Here is a 19,305-nt window from a genome sequence, read left to right as displayed (position 1 = left end):
TGAGAACCAAGGTATCAATCCAGTAGGAGGCTACACTCAAGTCCCTCGTACCTGCACAAAACGATAGCTACTCGCAACCAACGCGATTAGGGGTTGTCAATCCCTTCACGGTCACTTACGAGAGTGAGATCTGATAGATATAATATTTTTTGGTATTTTTGGTATAAAGATGCAAAGTAAAAAGTAAAGGCAAAGTAAAAAAGCAAAGAAAGATTAAAGTGATGGAGATTGGTATGATGAGAATAGACCCGGGGGGCATAGGTTTCACTAGTGGCTTCTCTCAAGAGCATAAGTATTCTATGGTGGGTGAACAAATTACTGTTGAGTAATTGACAGAATTGAGCATAGTTATGAGAAATCTAGGCATGATCATGTATATAGGCATCACGTCCGTGACAAGTAGACCGAAACGATTCTACATCTACTACTATTACTCCACTCATCGACCGCTATCCAGCATGCATCTAGAGTATTAAGTTAAAAACAAAGTAACGCCTTAAGCAAGATGACATGATGTAGAGAGATAAATTCATGCAATATGAAATAAACCCCATCTTGTTATCCTCGATGGCAACGATGCAATACGTGCCTTGCTGCCCCTTCTATCACTGGGAAAGGACACCGCTAGATCGAACCCAAAGCTAAGCACTTCTCCCATGGCAAGAACTACCAATCTAGTTGGCCAAACCAAACGGATAATTCGAAGAGACTTGCAAAGATAACCAATCATACATAAAAGAATTCAGAGAAGATACAAATATTATTCATAGATAGACTTGATCATAAACCCACAATTCATCGTTCTCAACAAACACACCGCAAAAAGAAGATTACATCGAATAGATCTCCACAAGAGAGGGGGAGAACTTTGTATTGAGATTCAAAGAGAGAGAAGAAGCCTTCTAGCTACTAACTATGGACCCGAAGGTCTGAGGTAAACTACTCACACTTCATCGGAGAGGCTATGATGATGTAGAAGCCCTCCGTGATGACGGCCCTCTTCCGGCGGAGCTCCGGAACAGGCCCCAAGATGGGATCTCGTGGATACAGAAAGTTGCAGCGGTGGAATTAGGTTTTTGGCTCCTGTTCTGATCGTTTGGGGGTACGTATGTATATATAGGAGGAAGGAGTACGCCGCTGGAGCTCCGAGGGGCCCATGAGGCAGGGGGCGCGCCCTAGGGGGGGTGCCCCCACCCTCGTGACCGCCTCTTTTGTTCCTTGGAGCAGGGTCCAAGTCTCCTGGATCACGTTCGGTGAAAAAATCACGTTACCAAAGGTTTTATTCCGTTTGGACTCCGTTTGATATTCCGTTTCTTCGAAACACTGAAATAGGCAAAAAAACAACAATTTTGGGCTGGGCCTCCGGTTAATATGTTAGTCCCAAAAATAATATAAAAGTGGAAAATAAAGCCCAATATAGTCCAAAAGAGTAGATAATATAGCATGGAGCAATCAAAAATTATAGATACGTTGGAGACGTATCAGGACCCCTTAGTCCAGGACTCCCTCAGTAGCCTCTGAACCTGGCTTCAATGACGAGGAGTCCGGCGCGCAGAACGTCTTCGACATTGCAAGGCAGGTTCCCTTCTATCCGAACTTCAAGATATTCTTCGGATGCGACGATAGTATCCGGACCTGTCACACACACACCATACATAACCGCAGAGAGAATATATTTTTACACGAGTCTAATCTGCTGACAGCTTTTCACAACATGACATCATGTCTGCCTGGTCACAATTCCAAACCGCTTTCATGTTTCGACGCCCCACATCCCGACACGAGGTTGCCATTGGCACGTCTTGTCAAAGCAGAGATCGTGTCCCCTTATCGCGGGATTCTCATCAATGCGGGCATGGGTAACCCAACCGTGCCGTTTATACAGCCCTTGGGAATAGGCGAATCTTAAGGCGAGTGAAGAGGCGTTTAATATTTGTTGCCTTTATAAGGGGATAAGGATTCCCTCTTCCTCTCTCACGCCCTCTCTCTGTCTCCGCCTTTCCAATATCGAGCTCCAGCGCCCAAGTTCTCATCTCCTTTCCACTCAAGCAACCATGTCCGGATCCGGAGGTCAAGGCAAGTGGATGGTCTCCTCCGTCAAGGAGGAGGACATTACTGAGCTTCGGGCAGCCAGATACTTGGCGAAGGAGATCACTCACCGCCTGCCGACTGAGGGACAAGTCGTCCCCACGCCAAAGCCCACCGAGAGGGTAGTGTTCATCCTCCATTTCCTCCGCAGGCTAGGGTTTCCACTCGACCCTTTCATCCGCGGGCTGATGTATTATTACGGGATAGATTTCCATGATCTGTCCCCGAATTCCTTCCTCAACATCTTGGAGTTTATCGTCGTGTGTGAGGCCTTCCTCCGCATCCAACCCCACTTCGGGCTGTGGCTCAAAGTCTTCAACGTGAAGCCAAAGGTGGTGGATGGCCAGCACGCGGAGTGCGGAGGAGCCATGGTGAGCAAGCTGTCCAACGCCTCCTGGCCCAAAGGTACTTTTGTAGACACGGTAAAGGAGTGGCAGAAGCAGTGGTTCTACATCACAAAACCTCGCGGCACCACCTCGGCCACAACTGCCAAATTCCGCTCCGGCGCTCCCATGCGACTCACCTCCTGGGTCAAGAAGAGTCCGGACTGGTGTTCACCTGACGAGCTGATAGTGCTGCAGACGGGCGTTCAAAGCATGGTAACCAAGAACGTCAAGCTCGTTGATGTGATCCAGGTGATGCTAGTTCGCCTGATCCTTCCGTGCCAGCGCCGAAGCTGCCCTCTATGGGAGTTCAACCCAAAGAAGCACCATACCCTGGTGAGGCTCTTCGAGACTACTCACGAAGGTGCATGGAAGTTGTTCTTTAAGGGCAACGAGAAACCGCCGGCCGCAGATTCAGATCGCGGGCATAACGCTAAACACCTCGCTAGCGTGATATGTCTTTTTTGATGCATTCTCCACTTGTTTGTTTCAAGGATGATGCGTGAGCTTTTATTGTTGCTTTTTTAGGACTGGATGGAGAGGGCGAAGCGGATCCAGTGTCCGGCTCCACTGCCTGAAGAACCGACAATCCCGCATCTAGTGAAGATGTTGGTGTCGGTGCCTTATAAGGCGCCGGAGAAGAAGGCCAAGAAGAAGGCCAAGGGGGACAAGAGTGATCCCTGTCGCAAGGGAACTTCGAAGATGACGAAGCTCATTCCTCTGTCCCTGAGGACAATGGCGAGGAAGAGGAGGAGGCGGAGGAAAACAACCCTCCCCCTAAGGAGAGGAAGAAGAAGAGGGCGGCTTCGGCGCATCCGGAGGCGGAAGCACCCAAGAAGGGGAAGGGCGTCCCAGTGGTCAACACCGCGTGGGACGTTGACAACAGTTTGGAACGACACCCCCGTATTGACCCCTAGGACGCGTCGTAAGTGACAGGGCTCGCTCATGCGTGCATCCGGCCCTTTCTCTTCATTATCTTGACATAGTTAATTGTACTATTGCAATCCGGCCCGCGACCTTATCCAGCGATCCTCATTTGGAGGTTCGTTGGCTCCGTCGGAGATGGTGAGCATGTCGCCACCGCCTTCTTATTCCCCTGGAGCCAGGGACGACACCGAAGTGTTATCCCGAAGGATCGCTCCAAACCGGGGAGGAGCCCAGGACGCTGTCCAGGAGGCGCCACAAGGCGAGACCTCCACTGCCGGACACATGAGGGAGCTGGTCCCCATGGAGACTGGCGAAGAGGGCCGCATCCAGTTCGGCCCTCAGCCGAAGACGATTCCGGAGACCCATATGGCTCCGGAGTCGGGCGAGCAGCCCCCTTTGAAGGATGGGGGTACGCCGCCTCCGCCGGTGGCCCTTGTTCATCCAGGGGCGCTGGATAACCTGATGGAGGCACTACGAGGCGCCTCTGTCGTGGACGGGCACTGTGTCCTTATGGGTGCGGTGATCGAGAAGGTTCAGTCCGCCAAGAGTGGACTGAATGAAGCCTGCAACAGCCTATTGACGGGTTACGAGGTAAGAAAGAGAAAAACATGTAGATAGTAGCCCCTGAGACACTGTCCGTTGTTCGGCAAGAAGAACAGGACAGAGGATCAATCTTTTGTTATAGGATACTAACGTATATTTATGAATAAGCAGGCGTCGCTGTTGGCCGCAACCTTGCATGCTGCCAAAGTCTCCGACTGATGCAGAGGCTGGAGCGGACCGAGAACGAGCTCGGTGAGGTTAAGGTTTGGCTCCAAGAGAAGCAAGGTGAGTGACGACTTGCTGTGTGTTTTGAAAGGATAGGCGTTGCATATTGACCACAGTGTCATGATAGGTGCAGGAGCCGCGACCGAGGTCGAGGCCCTAAGGAAGGCCCTGGGCGAGGCCGAGGAGAAGGCTGTCCAGCAGCAAGCCACCCGTAAGAAGCTCAAGGCCCGGGTCAAAGAAGTCCAGCGGGAGCTCCAAGATGCGGTTAAGAAATGCGAAGCCTTGGAGCATGATGCGTCAGTTCAAGGGACTGAACTTTCCAAGGCTCGTCAGAGCGCGGAGACCGCACGGAATGAGGCCCAGGCCGCCCTCCAGGAGATCCAGGAGGCCAAGAAGATCACGGCGGGTAAGGCATTTAAGATGCAAAGCAAGTATGCGGAGAAGCAGTACCTTTTTCTAACCCAGGTTCGGAGTTCCCCAGGGGCTTTTGCGGATTTACCATGCAGTGTATCAGACGCCGTGGAGTTCTACCGAGCCGAAGGAGGGGGTTCTACAGAGAAGCTATTCTGGTCACAGTATGCGGCGCCAGAGCATCCCGTGTCCTTCACCGATCAGTATGCGGAGGGTGTGATAGCCTGGCTTATTAGGGATGATAGACTACTCATATCAATAAGGAATTCCTTCTTTTCCGGGAGCCCATTCGGACAGAACTCCAAAGTTAAGCGTGCTCAGCTTGGAGTAGTGTCAGGATGGGTGACCGACCGTGAGGTTGCTCCCGGGTGCGCACGAGTGAGGACAAAGTGCGCATAAAAGACTAGTATTGATCTGTGGGGCCAGTCTAGATCCCGCCAGGAGTAACGACAACCGGCGGGTGTGTCCGAGGCGTTACAAGTTGGTATCAGAGCCATCCCCGACTTAGGAGGCCCCTGCTTGATCGAATCGCTGGCGTTGTTCAGTCTAAAAAAATGTTTAGAGTCCTTTAGGATTATATATATCGGAGAGTAGGATTCTTTTTACTCCTCAGTCCCTTCGTCGCTCTGGTGAGGTCTCCTGACGTAGAGTTTTGACTCTTCTCTCCTCAAATTTCACTAAAAAAAATTTAAGATCATGCGGGTATCTTGGAATCGTTCCGATGGTTTTGTGACAAGAACATTGTTGTTGGTGCCTCCTGACATTTAGGAGTTGTGGCAGTGTCCCGGGGAGTTGAGCTCCGAGGTGTTGTCGTCACAATTTTATAGTTGCATTTCTGGAATACCTGAGTTCGCCGACATCGAAAATCTCTTTTATGCAGTTGTTGGTGAGATAACCTCGACGCCACACAGTACTGGGGCGGGAATTCGGGAGTATTGCCATAACTCGTATAACAGATGCTTTTCGAAGGTTGAGGTAAACGATTCCGAAGGTTTCTTCGTTATGTGTTGAAGGATGGATACAGCTGGATGTAGGATTTGCTAGTTTGGGTGAGATATTATGCTTTCCCTGTATCCCCAACACCTGATTGCATAAATAGAATGTTTTGGGAGTTTATAAGTGGGAATTCAAGTAGCTCCTAGGATATCTTTCAGACAGATGTATGATATGAAATTGGGGTTCTACGTCTAGTGGTCCGCCTATCCACGGTTGGTTTTACAGTGGTCTCATTGTGTCTTAAAGAGTCCTTGGCTATGCTAACTCGGGGACGCTTCATATGTGATGTGCACTGCCTTGTACATGATGGTGATGTACGATCGAGCCCGTGTGGGCCCCACCACGAAAACTTCGGACAAAATCTCTATCATATGTTTGTTCCGACTTATTTTGCAAGCCAATCCTTTGTTTTGTTTTGGTTTGTGGTATTCGAGTTGCTTCAATGTCAAGTCCTGATTCCATACCTTTTCCTAAGCGGTGTTCTCATACTTCTATGTGAATACCAATCCTTCTTGATCATTGACGTTGTCATGTTAATTCTTTCCATCCGGTGTGTTTCTCTTCAAGTGGACCCGATCTTTTCAACATCCGCAAGGTCACCTCTCGGTTTTTTCCCAATGTTGTTCGTTCCATTTGTCCCCAAGTTGCCTTTGTTTTTTCCTGCCCTCCCACCCTTGTTTCTTCAAGGACTCAGATTTCTTAATCATGTATCCTTTAATTGATGGGAAGTCTCTCCATTCTTTTCTATCAATGTTCTTACCCGGTGGTTCTCATGAAGATGCTCTACAAGTTCATCATTCTTCGTTCTCTTTCTTCTCCGGTGGATTCAATTCAAGCTTTGGTATTGAGCATAGTCCTTTCATTTTGCTCAATTCTTTCCCATGCCGTTGCACCTCTTAATCATCCACTTCTCGCCATTCGTTTGTTCTGGAGTTCTCAAGATATCTCAAAGATTAGTGTTTCCACTCTTCTTTCGTTCAAGCTCTTTCGAGGATGTTATCTCATTCAAGCCTTTTAATTCAACCAGTGCAATCTCTCTTTTCAAGAAATCGTTCAACGGTGTATCTTTTGAGTGGGCCCTAACCCACAGGTCTTTTTCCAGGATCTTACCTGACTCTTCTAATTTTCCCGGAGCTATCCTCAAATTCTTTTCAAAGTTTAACGTAAGAATGAATTATCATTAGTCAAATGCCTTCTCCAAGATCTTTCAAATTCTTTTCATCGTTGGCTCAACCTTTCTATTCTTCTTTTCGGAGTGTATCAACAATTCGTGGCGGCGTTTCTCATCGTCATTATCAACATTTGAAGACCGAAGAAGATTTTTTCTCTCAATCTTGCTCCATTCTATTCAAGATTCATGGTTCTAGCTTGATGCCATCCTCACATAATTGTTTTCATTGTGAGAATTCGGTTCTCCCATCCGGAGCAATGCATGGTTCTTTTCAGTTTGGATTCTCCAGAGGACATCATTTCAGAAGATTTATTCATTCCAGCTTCCAGCTCTCGTTCTCGAAATCTTACCAATGCATCATTCAAATATTCTCTAATCAGCTTGTGATCTATTCATTCTCATGTATCTAAATTCTCTCAAGTATCTTCTTTCATTTTACAATTCTTCCCAGTGATTTGTGCCTTTTCTACGTTCATTTTCAATTCTTACGGTGATTCGCTCAAGAGTTCTCTTCCTTGGTTATCATATCAATTTATTTGTTGTTTCAGTTCTTCCGGTGGTTCGTTGAAAGGCCTCTTCAAGTTGGTGCTATATCTATCTTAATCCTTTCTACGAGTAAATTGGTGAAATCCGTTGCTTTTCATCAATTTAAATTGGTGAAGGATAAGCATAATGTAATTCATTACCAGAGTTCTCTTCCTTGATCTATAAGTAGTATGCAAAAATCCGTTGCTTGTCATCAATTTAAATTGGTGAAGGATAAGCATAATGTAATTCTTATTCTTGTTTCATCGAGTAAATTAAATTCCTTATTCCGGAGGCTCATCAAGCTCTCAGTTTTCAATTGTTTCATTTTTTCCCGGAGTTTCAAGCTCTCGCAATTATATCACCACGGAGATCCATCTAAATCATTATAAGGCTTCACCTTGTGTTGTCAACTTCTTTTTCTTTTTATCATCATTTTTTTACGGGAGTTCTTCATGGAGGCTCTGCATGATGTGTCATCAAAGATTTAATTCCTTCTCGAAGTGTTCAGTGAGATTCTTTTCAAACAAGCTCAAGTATTCTTCATCTTGCATTCCAAAGTGCAATTCTTTCTTTCTAATCTTTTGAGGTGGTGTTATGTCATTCTTGATAATTTTCCCTTCGTGTTTCATGATTCACAAGTTCTCAGGAATGAGATATCTTAAATCCATCAATCTTTTCATTAGATTTATCTTGGTATAGATTTCACCTAAACCCTTCCATTGGGAATGTTGCCATTATGGTGATTATCTATGATCCCATTTCCGCTTCTCATCTCGATGAAGGAGTTTTCATCTCCTTGTTGATCTCAATCCAATTGATTGATTTCTTTTGTGGCAGGTTGTCACCTCATAATCTTGATATGTCTTCCATAAGCCCACATCAAGCTTATCCTTTTGTTGTTGATAATCCAACAACTCCGTTTGACCCTTCTCCTACCGATGCTTTCAAGCTCATTCAAGGTAGAAGATATTGTTTTCTCCTCCATTCATTCCATTCCATCCTCCCATTTCTTCTGAAGGCATTGTGATGTTTCTCTCTTCAACCCATCTTCTTGTTTTGTCAGGATCGTGTTCTTTTCGTGCTTATCCATTTAACCGGAGTGTCATGCCCTCTTTTCAAGTTCTTACCATTCTGTCAAGTTTTACCTCCTTTCTCAACCGGAGTGCCATCTGAAATCTTTCTTACCCCTTGTGCCATTCTTTCAATAGTTCCGGAGGCAGTGTGTTGATGATTTCATCAAGCATCCTGTAATCTCGTCAAGTTCATGTTCTATTCCTTCCATTTGCAGTGGGAGTGCTGCCCAAATTACATCATTCTTAATCCTTCTCTATCTTGTTTTAACTGGAGCGGTTTCAATATATATCTTCCCCTTCAACCTCAAGGTTTTTCGCAATGTTCTTTGTTCCTCTTTTCTAACGGAGTGTTTTCGACTTTGTTCACCTTCATTGTATTCTTTTCTTGAATTTGTTCAACCTCGCAAGGTTCTTTGGTTTCACTCGTTTGTCAAAGAAGCAACTTAGTTTTACCTCTTCCCTTTCTCTTTCGTTTCCCTTCGATGCTATCCTAGATCTCGGGACGAGATCCTCTCATAGTGGTGGAGTGTTGTGACGCCCCGAGACCGATGTGCCAGGTGTCTTCCAGTTATTCGCCGTCGTTGCCATGTCATTTGCTTGCATGTTGCATTTCATCATGTCATCATGTGCATTGCATCATCATGTTCTCAAAACTTGCATCCGTCCCGGTCTCCTCGTCTTTCCGTTGTTTGTTCTGACCCCAGAGACACTTGCACGCGCCCGCGACACATCTGAAATATTATTTTATAAGTGGCCGGAAAATGCTCTCGGAATGGGTTGAAAGTTGGCATGTGGTCTTGTTATGTTGTAGGTAGGCCGCCTGCCAAGTTTCATCGCATTCGGAGTCCGTTTGACGCCCTAACAGATAACTATAGCGGCAGTATAGCCGGTCTTTTCGTCGGATGTTTTCGGTCTCCGGAAACCATGGCGGGCATGCATCTCTCCTCTCTTCTCTCAGACCAACCCGCTTTCCACAGTCCACCTAGGCCCAGCCTACCCCCCTTGCTCAGTGCATCGACCCCCTCGCGCGTCCGAAAGCTGTCCCTAACCCGACCCGGACTGTCGCCACCGTTGTGTCCGGATCATCCCCAAACATCTACAAAATGTCTCTGTTTTCTTAATTGGGCTCCCTAACCTATTTATCCAAGACTGTCTGATTTTTATCGGAGGGTCCAAAAACTAATCCTTTTGTACCTATATATAGACGAACCCCTGCCCAAGTCAGATCAAACCCTAACTTCTAGGCACTTGTCCCCGCCGGCGCCGCCACATTCTAATCCTCACCTCGGGATCCCCTCCCGATCCCAAAATCCACCCATTTTCCTCCTGTTGCTTGCCCGAGCCCTCTGCCTCAAACCGTCGGAGTCCAACCGCACCGCCGCCCAATGACTTCCTCCTTCCTCTGGCCATATGCTAGCCGCTGCTGTCAAGGACCAAGCCGGACCTCGCGCCCTGCAGCTTGCGCCCCCATGCTCCTCGTCGCTGGACACGACCACCAGGACCAGGCCGTCCTCGCACCGCACCCTGCCTCTCCTTCTCTTTTCCTTCTTCCCCTGCTTCTTCTCTCTTCCTCACCCCATGGTCTCTCTCCCTTTCTTCAGGGAGAACTGGAGCATGCCCGCCATGGCCGTCTCATCCCGGAGCAAGCTCGTCGGCCTCCTCAACCACCCCGCGCCACCACTGGCAGCTCGTCGCCGGAGACCCATTAGCAGACCACCAGCGTCGTGCCCCGCCATGCTTCATGCCTTGCCGACTGTCGCCGAGAGCGTGCTGCGCCCCTCACTGAACCTCGCCGCCGCCTTGCCTGCTCTACGTCCAGCCTACAGCACTGAGGAGAACTCTCTGCGTGGACCCCGCCAACCCGTCCTGCTGCTGCCGCCAAGCTGCATCCGCGCCATCCCCGTCGCCAAGACCGCCGGAGGTCGCGTCCTCGCCGGCCCCGCTGCTTTCCCCTACAGATCCAGCCTGCTCCCTCTGCTTTGAGACGAGGCCAGTGAAATCCCACTCGACCCCCCCTGCATTGACCGTGCTGGTCAGCTGCGTGGGCTGCCAGCCGCGCCAGATCCGGCGCGAAGGCCCCTCAGGCCCAACCCAACTTCTGCTACGGCCTCCTCACCGACTGGGCTTGGCCCATGGTGAGAACACTCCCAGTGCCCCTCCTTTCTTTTCTTTACCTGTTGGGCTTGTCCCTGATTCGGCCCGCTTCTATTTTTTCTTTTTGCGAATTTGTTAATTAACCGGGGAATTACAGTTTTACAGAAAAACCCTCTAACTTCATGCATATAATTACTCACAAACCGTGCATCGGTTTTAAATGTTTTATATATGTAACTTTCTTAGAATTTTGTCTAGTTTCATAATTTGCAACTTTCATCCATGTTTAAAATGTTTAAAATTTTGTTTGTGTAATTTTTCCCATATAACATGCTAAAATGCTTTAATTCATAACTTAATAACTATAGCTCCAAACTTAATAAACTTTATATGTAAATGGGGTGGAAAAATGCCTAGTTTAACATGGTGTACTTGATTTGCATGTTTAACAACTCTAAAATATGGTTTAGAGCAGAACAGTACCAAACCTAATATATGCATATGAGGATTTTCCGGACTTGTTGCTTGTTGTTCCAGCCTCATTTAAACTTACCTAGATAGGTAGTTTTCATTTGCTTCACCCCTTGCCATCCTAACAAACATTTCATGTTGCTGAGTACATAAACGGGAGAGAACTAAATAATTGATGTGGTGTTCCATCAATAATGCAACTCGTTGCATATTGAGCTCCACTTAATTTGTAGTATTGTTTGTTGCACTTTGCCATGCCATGCCTCTTTAAACCGGACATGCATCATACTTGATTGTGCATCATGCCATGTTTATGTGATGGTTGTTTACTATGTTTCTTGCTTCTTTCTGGGTTGCTTCTCTCATTAGCTTTGGTTCCGTTCCTGAGTTGTGAGGATCTGTTCGACTATGTCTGTTTGTCTTCTTCCTTGCGGAATTTCAGGCAAGATGACCATACCCTCGAAATCACTTCTATCTTTGCTTGCTAGTTGCTCGCTCTTTTGCTATGCCGCGTTACCTACCACTTGCTATATCAAGCCTCCCATATTTCTATGCCAAGCCTCTAACCCACCTTTCCTAGCAAACCGTCGTTTGGCTATGTTACCGCTTTGCTCAGCCCCTCTTATAGCATTGCTAGTTGTAGGTGAAGATGGAGTTTGTTCCATGTTGGAACATGTTTATGTTGGGATATCACGATATCTCTTATTTTAATTAATGCATCTATATACTGGGTAAAGGGTGGAAGGCTCGGCCTTTTGCCTGGTGTTCTGTTCCACTCTTGCCACCCTAGTTTCCGTCATACCGGTGTTATGTTCCTTGATTTTGCGTTCCTTACGCGGTTGGGTTATAATGGGAACCCCTTGACAGTTCCCCTTGAATAAAACTCCTCCAGCAAGGCCCAACCTTGGTTTTACATTTGCACTAACAACCTCCAGCAAGACACAATCAAGGGTCATCTTTATTTTAACCCCCCGGGCCAGTGCTTGTCTAAGTGTTGGTCCGAACTAGAGCCCCTTGCAGCGCCACCTCGGGGAAACTTCAGTGCTGGTTTTAATTGTACGGATTGCTCATCCGGTGTTGCCCTGACAATGAAATATGTGCAGCTCCTATCAGGATGTCGGTGCATCGGGCGGCTTTGCCGGTCTTGTTTTACCATTGTCGAGATGTCTTGTATCCGGGATTCCGAGTCTGATCGGGTCTTCCTGGGAGAAGGAATATCCTTCGTTGACCGTGAGAGCTTGTGATGGGCTAAGTTCGGACACCCCTGTAGGGTTTTGAACTTTCGAAAGCCCTGCCCGCGGTTATGGGCAGATGGGAATTTGTTAATATCCGTTTGTAGAGAACTTGACACTTAACTTAATTAAAATGGGTCAACCGCGTGTGTATTCATGATGGTCTCTTTCCGGCGGAGTCCGGGAAGTGAACACAGTGCTTGTGTTATGCTTGAACGTAAGTAGTTTCAAGATCACTTCTTGATCACTTCTAGTTCACGACCGTGCTTTGCTTCTCTTCTAGCTCTCATTTGCGTAAGTTAGCCACCATATATGCTAGTGCTTGTTGCAGCTCCACCTTACTACCTTTTCCTACCCATAAGCTTAAGTATTCTTGATCTCGCGGGTGTGAGATTGCTGAGTCCTCGTGACTCACAGATTACTTCCAAAACTAGTTGCAGGTGCCGTTGATACCAGTGCAGATGACGTAGCTGAGCTCAAGTGGGAGCTCGATGAAGATCGTGTTCGTTGTGTTGTTTCGTTTCCTTTCAATCAGTAGTGGAGCCCAGTTGGGGCGATCGGGGATCTTTGGCATTAGGGGTTGTCTTTCTTTATTTGGTTCCATAGTCGGACCTTGATTGTATCTGGATGATGTAATGCTATATTTTTGTATTGTGTGAAGTGGCGATTGTAAGCCAACTCTTTATCCCTTTCTTATTCAGTACATGGGATGTGTAAAGATTACCCCTCTTGCGGCATGCCTACTATGCGGTTATGCCTCTAAGTCGTGCTTCGACACGTGGGAGATATAGCCGCATCGTGGGTGTTACAAGTTGGTATCAGAGCCGACCATTGCGGTTACACGAATTTTTGCGGACAGGTGCACGGTCATGTTGTTCATGACGTTTGTGACCCGTCGTTGCACAGGGCATGCTACATGTACCGGACTGGATGCACAGATGTATGTGCCAAGAGGGAACGTTCTTGTGGCCCGACGAGGACGTCGGTTCCTCTGAGTGGGGTGTATGTGTTAGCCTGGCTTATTAGGGATGATAGACCACTCATATCAATAAGGAATTCCTTCTTTTCCGGGAGCCCATTCGGACAGAACTCCAAAGTTAAGCGTACTTAGCTTGGAGTAGTGTCAGGATGGGTGACCAACCGGAAAGTTGCTCCCGGGTGCGCACGAGTGAGGAAAAAGTGCGCAGAAAAGACTAGTATTGATCTGTGGGGCTAGTCTAGATCCCGCCAAGAGTAACGACCACCGGCGGATGTGTCCGGGGCATTACAATAGGGTGGCCGAACTAGCCATTAAGGATTTGATAATCTGGCTATGGCTAGCCGAAGCTATGCCAGGCAGCTACTTCGGACTCGTGAGGCGGATGGTGAACGCCTATCCTCGGCTGGATGTCGTCAAGCGCTCGGCCTGCATTGAAGATGCGCGCATGGCCTTCACCCGTTGCAAGATGTGGTGGGCGAAGATGGACACCGTCGAGGTGACCAGAGGGCCACTGGATGGCAAGGAGCACCGCACAGCCGAACAGTATTTTGCAGATGTCCTGGAGGGGGCTCGCCTTGCGGCAGCACAATGTTCGCAGGACATTGTATTTGAATAAATGTATTCATGTTGCCCTTGCCTTGTACTATGAAAACAAAGCCTGTTTTGTAATGTAATGTTGATATGCTTTTAATTGTTTCCTCCTGCGCGGTCGTGTTGTATGTAATCTGAGGGTTGGCCAGTCGTCAGCTTCTGCCCTCACGTGGGTAGTACGGAGGTGTTCGGGATGGAATCTAAACAATCTTGATCCAATTATATGGTCCTTGAAGGAGTTGTTTAGCGCAACGAACAAGGCAATCGGACTGTACGGCTTAAACGCCCTCACTTAGCCATAGGAGTTTTATAATAAAGCGTGGGCACAGCCCTGGTTCGAACCAGAGTGCTGTCAGCATCTGATCGGGAAGTGCCGATCTTTCGCATAAGGCAGAAAAAATCTCCAACGATTTGTAACCCTCGAACAGCTGACCGGCTCTTGCCATATCATGACAGTCAGTTTTCGGCTTTTTCTACTGAGGCGCTCATCTGGTCAAGGCCAAGGCACAATCGCAGTAGTTCTCCCTTTACTACCCTAGCCGATTTAGTGGAACGTAGGGTAGCAAGCACAGGAGCCGGGCAACCCAACTATTGACCAAAGACATGATTTGAAGCCAATGAATATAATGCTAAGTTCAGGGTGTCGAACTTATCTTTAAGGATTGGTCTGACTTTGTTGCCGTATCGTGGGGCGATGGGGAGCCCCTGGCAAATATGAAACGTACCAGAGTGTACGGTTGCTAGGAAATAAGTAATTTAAGGGTAAACATGGGGAGAACAGAGATAGGATCTGGGACCCTTAAACTTGGATCATGAACTATTTCCCTTATAGTTGGGTTAATGCGTCCAGGCACATTGGTATAAAATAATGCAATAAGCAACCGGCTATTTGACATGCCGCGACCAAAGGCGAGCTGCATGTGGGCCCTGAAAACGGATAGAGTAATCAATTAGTTAGCCTCTAGGGCTTCCCCTGTACGCTTGTGCTCCGTGTCAATCCAGTGTGTTTATCCTTTGATAGGACCATTAATCAGGCCGTCGAGGGAGGCCCACATAAGAGAAACCTGAAAAAAGGGAAAAGGAGATAGAAAAGTTATATGTCTGTCCGGGATCGGTCTAACCGAACTATAGATCCCGGGCTGGCTTGTGCCTCTGTCGATGTCCATGGAATTTTGAGTGTGTAATTATGTACGCGTGGTACGAATGCCACTACTTCATCAGGATTGGGACGGAGGATGAATTGCTAATCGAGCTCTTGACGAGTCGCGCTGTCCTATTGCAGTGTAGTCCGAAACCTCTTAATGGTGTATAGGGGCACGGCAGCCGCACTATGGTGCTACTTGAGAGGGCCGCTCTGTACCTCTACTGCTAGGGCGGTGGTGTGCTCCTCTGTTCGGAGGGAGCGCTCAGTATTGCCATTGACTGTTATGACACCGCGTGGACCGGGCATCTTGAGCTTGAGATAAGCATAGTGTGGTACTGCGTTGAATCTAGCAAACACGGTTCGTCCGAGAGGTGAGTGGTAGCCGCTGCGGAAGGGGACGATATCGAAGATTAACTCTTCGCTTCGGAAGTTGTCCGGAGAACCGAAGACCACCTCCAGTGTGATTGAGCCTGTAGAGCGGGCCTCTACGCCTGGTATGACTCCTTTAGAGGTAGTCTTTGTTGGTTTGATTCGTGAGGGGTCAATGCCCATCTTCCACACTGTGTCCTGATAAAGCAGGTTGAGGCTGCTACCACCGTCCATGAAGACACATGTTAGGTGAAACCTGTCGATAATTGGGTCGAGGACTAGTGTGGCTGAACCTCCATGGCGGATACTAGTTGGGTGATCTCGACGATCGAAGGTGATCGCGAATGACAACCACGGATTGAATTTTGGGGCGACTGGCTCTACCGCGTAGACGTCCCTAAGTGCTCACTTGAGCTCCCTTTTGGGGATGTGTGTAGCATATATCGTGTTCACCGTTTTAACTTGAGGTGGAAATTTCTTCTGCCCCCCAGTGTTCGGTAGCCGGGGCTCTTCGTCCTCATCCTCACATTGTGATCCCTTTTCTTTGTTTTCGGCATTTAACTTGCTAGCCTGTTTGAAAACCCAACAGTCTCTGTTGGTGTGATTGGATTGTTTATCTGGGAAACCATGTATCTGGCACAGACGATCGAGTATGCGATCCAGGCTGGATGGTCCCTCACTATTCCTTTTGAAGGGCTTCTTTCGCTGGCCGGACTTGGAACCGCTAAATCCGGCGTTAATGGTGGTGTCATCGGTGTTGTCGCCATTGCTTTGGCGTTTGTGTCTATTGCGCCAGAGTTGTTCTTGGCCTCGGAGGGGCCTGTCTCGCTGGCTGTGTTTTTGCTACGAGCTAGCCAGCTGTCTTCACCCGTGCAAAAGTGGGTCATGAGTGCCGTAAGGGCTGCCATGGACTTCGGCTTTTCTTGGCCAAGGTGGCGTGCTAGCCATTCGTCACGGATGCTGCGTTTAAAGGCCACTAGGGCTTCGGCATCCGGACAGTGAACAATCTGGTTCTTTTTGGTTAGGAACCTAGTCTAGAATTTTTTGGCTGATTCTCCAGTTTGTTGAACTATGTGGCTTAAGTCATCGGCATCGGGTGGCAGGACATATGTACCTTGGAAGTTGTCAAGGAAGGCTTCTTCCCAGTCCTCCCAGCTGCCGATGGAATTCTCTGGTAGGCTATTTAGCCAGTGTCGAGCTGGCCCTTTGAGTTTTAGTGGGAGGTATTTGATGGCGTGGAGGTCGTCTCGACGGGCCATGTGGATGTGGAGAATAAAGTCCTCAATCCATACTACGGGATCGGTTGTTCCGTTGTATGATTCAATATTGACGAGCTTGAACCCCTTGGGGAATTCGTGATCTAGCACCTCATCTATGAAATAGAGAGGGTGTGCGGCACCTCTATATCGGGCCGCGTCACGACGCACCTCCGACGAAGTCCGTCTGCGGTTATCGGCCCGGGTGTGACTAGGTTTGTCACATCCGAATAGGTAGCCGTCGTCCCGAGTCGGGAAGCGTCCTCGCGATCCGTAGATTGATCTGGTGTGTCCTCCTCTATTGTCCAGATCCTGCTGAAGGTCATATGTATGGTCCCGAGCTGTTCTGTTCCTGTTTTTGCGAGGCGGTGGGGCATGCTGTTGTTCGGCCTGAGTTGCCGTTTTATCCCGACCGCGCGGTGGTCGGTCCGCCGCACTATCCCGACAACGTGGTGGTCGGTCCGCATTGCGTGAGGGAGGTATGGGATCTAGTGCTTCCTCATCGAACTGAGGTAGCAGTCTGCGCTATGGGTAACTCTTGGCTGGGCGCTCGAGGCCGTATTCTTCGGCTGCCAGGACATCAGTCCACTTGTCAATGAGAAGGTCTTGATCAGCTTGGAGCTGCTGCTGCTTCTTCTTCAGGCTTCTTGCAGTGGTTATTACCTGACGCTTGAAGCGCTCCTGCTTGAGGGGTGCCTCAGGCACGATGATGTCCTCATTGCCAACGCTCTCATCATCCTCGGAGACTGGACGATAACTATCATCATCTGTATCATTGGGCATGGCCGGTTTATCAGGGTTATCTTGCCTGTTGTCTTGTTCCTCCTGTTCGGATGCAGCCCCGACAGGGTCTTCATTGTTTTCGGCGTCGCCCGGAGTACTATTTTCTCCGCTGCCAGTGTCGTCATCTTTTGGCGACGAGGCTTATAGCGGTGTTTAGGGCACCGGGGCTTGGACTGTGTCTCAGAAGGTTTATTCGCGACTGGATCTGCTTTGTCATCGTCGCTAGATTTTTTAGTTGTGTTGACCATGTACACATCGTATGAAGAGGTGGTCGTCCAACATCCAGTAAATGGCGGGTCTTGGCCTTGCTCCTGGTCGGCATCGTCGTCCATACCGTCGATGTCTTCGGAGCCGTAATCAAGCATGTCGGTTAAGTCATCGACAGTGGCTATGAAGTGGGTGCGGGTGGGATGCGAAATTTCCCATCGCCAGCCTCTGGCTCGAACCGAACATAGTTCGGTTGTGAGTCCTTTTCCAAGGACAAGGTCTTTAAATAGTTTAGCACATCACGCAAAGGTGAGTGCTGGAAGATGTCTGCGGTGCTAAATTCGAAAACCGATAACCGATCCAGCTCGGTGTCCACAGGTGTAGCCGGTCCGGAATTTATAGCCGGAGACGAGTCCGGAGTTCCATTGATGCAAATATTGCGGGGTGCCGAGTCCATGTGCGGCTCCAATGCCATGGACTCGGTGGCCCCGGATGGCACGAGCTGCTCCGGTTCTAAGGCCGTTACAGCAACAGGGACCATCTCCTGGATGTGATCCGATGACAGATTTAAGTCATGTTCATCGGGGCGATGGGGAGCGATCGCTGCGGTCTCAAATCCATTGAAGATCAAGTCTCCACGGATATCCGCAAGGTAGTTCAAGCTTCCGAATCTAACCTGGTGGCCAGGGGCATAGCTATCGATCTGCTCCAGATGGCCAAGCGACTTGGCAAGCAGTACGAAGTCGCCGAACACGAAAATCTGTCCGGGGTATATCTCCCATGTGTCGAAGCATGACTTAGAGGCATAACCGCATTGTAAGCAATGTCGCAAGTGGGGTAATCTTCACACAACCCATGTAATGAATAAGGAAAAGAGATACATAGTTGGCTTACACTCGCCACATCACACAATAGCATAAATATCACTACATTGATCCAGATACAATCAAGGTCCGACTACGGAACCAAAATAAAGAACAACCCCAAATGCAACAAAGTCCCCGATCGCCCCAACTAGGCACCACTACTGACCGTATGGAAAGGAAACGTAGTATCGTCCTGAGTCCTCATCGAACTCCCACTTGAGCTCAATCGAATCTCGTGGAGTGGTATCATCGGTCCCTGCATCTGGTTCTGGAAGTAATCTGTGAGTCACGGGGACACAGCAATCTCACACCCTCGCGATCAAGACTATTTAAGCTTATAGGTAGGTAAAAGGTGTGAGGTGGAGCTGCAGCAAGCACTAGCATGTATGGTGGCTAACATACGCAAATGAGAGCGAGAAGAGAAAGCAAAGGCACGATCGATGAACTATGATCAAGAAGTGATGCTAGAACAACCTACGTTCAAGCATAACTCGAGACCGTGTTCTCTTCCCAGACTCCGCCGAAAAGAGACCATCATGGGCACACACTCTGTTGATTCATTTTAATTAAGTTAAGTTTCAGGTTATCTACAACCGGACATTAACAAATTCACATCTGCCCCTAACCGCGGGCACGGCTTTCGAAAGATCAAATCCCTACAGGGGTGTCCCAACTTAGCCCATCACAAGCTCTCACGGTCAACGAAGGATATTCCTTCTCCCAAGACAATCCGATCAGACTCGGAATCCCGGTTACAAGACATCTCGACAATGGTAAAACAAGTCCAGCAAAGCCACCCGAATGTGCCGACCAATCCTGATAGGAGCTGCACATATCTCGTTCTCAGGGCACATCGGATGAGCGCTCCGTATAACTAAAACCAAACCTCGAGTTTCCCCGAGGGGGTGCTGCAAAGGGCTCTAGTTTGGACCAACACTCAGAGGAGCACTGGCCCGGGGGGTTAAAAT

Source organism: Triticum urartu, chromosome 5A (genome assembly GCF_056163025.1).
Source record: "Triticum urartu cultivar PI428250 chromosome 5A, HENAU_Tu73, whole genome shotgun sequence".
NCBI lineage: Eukaryota > Viridiplantae > Streptophyta > Magnoliopsida > Poales > Poaceae > Triticum > Triticum urartu.
This window is presented reverse-complemented; position numbering follows the sequence as displayed.